Source organism: Kryptolebias marmoratus, linkage group LG4, assembly GCF_001649575.2.
Source record: "Kryptolebias marmoratus isolate JLee-2015 linkage group LG4, ASM164957v2, whole genome shotgun sequence".
NCBI classification, from domain to species: Eukaryota; Metazoa; Chordata; class Actinopteri; order Cyprinodontiformes; family Rivulidae; genus Kryptolebias; species Kryptolebias marmoratus.
Window position 1 is genome coordinate 14,076,375 of NC_051433.1, and position 450 is coordinate 14,076,824.

Sequence of the window (450 nt, forward strand, 5' to 3'; positions counted from 1 at the left end):
TAAGGCCACCAAAACGGATCCCCTCAACATCTAGAAATTCTGTCCATAAACGTTATGAACAGAATCGGTGACAAAGGGCAACCTTGGCGGAGTCCAACTCTCACCGGAAACGAGTGATAATCATAAAGTGTATAATAATTATAGCGCAGACACCGCGCAAACTCAGTCTGACAGAACCTGCACTACTTTAAGCAGCGTGCTGCACTCGCTGCACTTCGGAAACGAGCATGATTAACTCAAAATACTTATTTTCGACTTTTTTCATGCGTGCTAGGATGTCAGTGATCTTCAGTGGTTAAACCTGACATGACAATTTAAGTTGATGAAAAGGGATGAGGGGTTCTTATTACGAAAAACCTAAACGCGACATACATTTTGTTGGCGGTGTGGTGATCGGAAATCCCAGCTGCCCGGCGGACAGCAAACGTCTCACAGGGAAAGCGGAAGTTG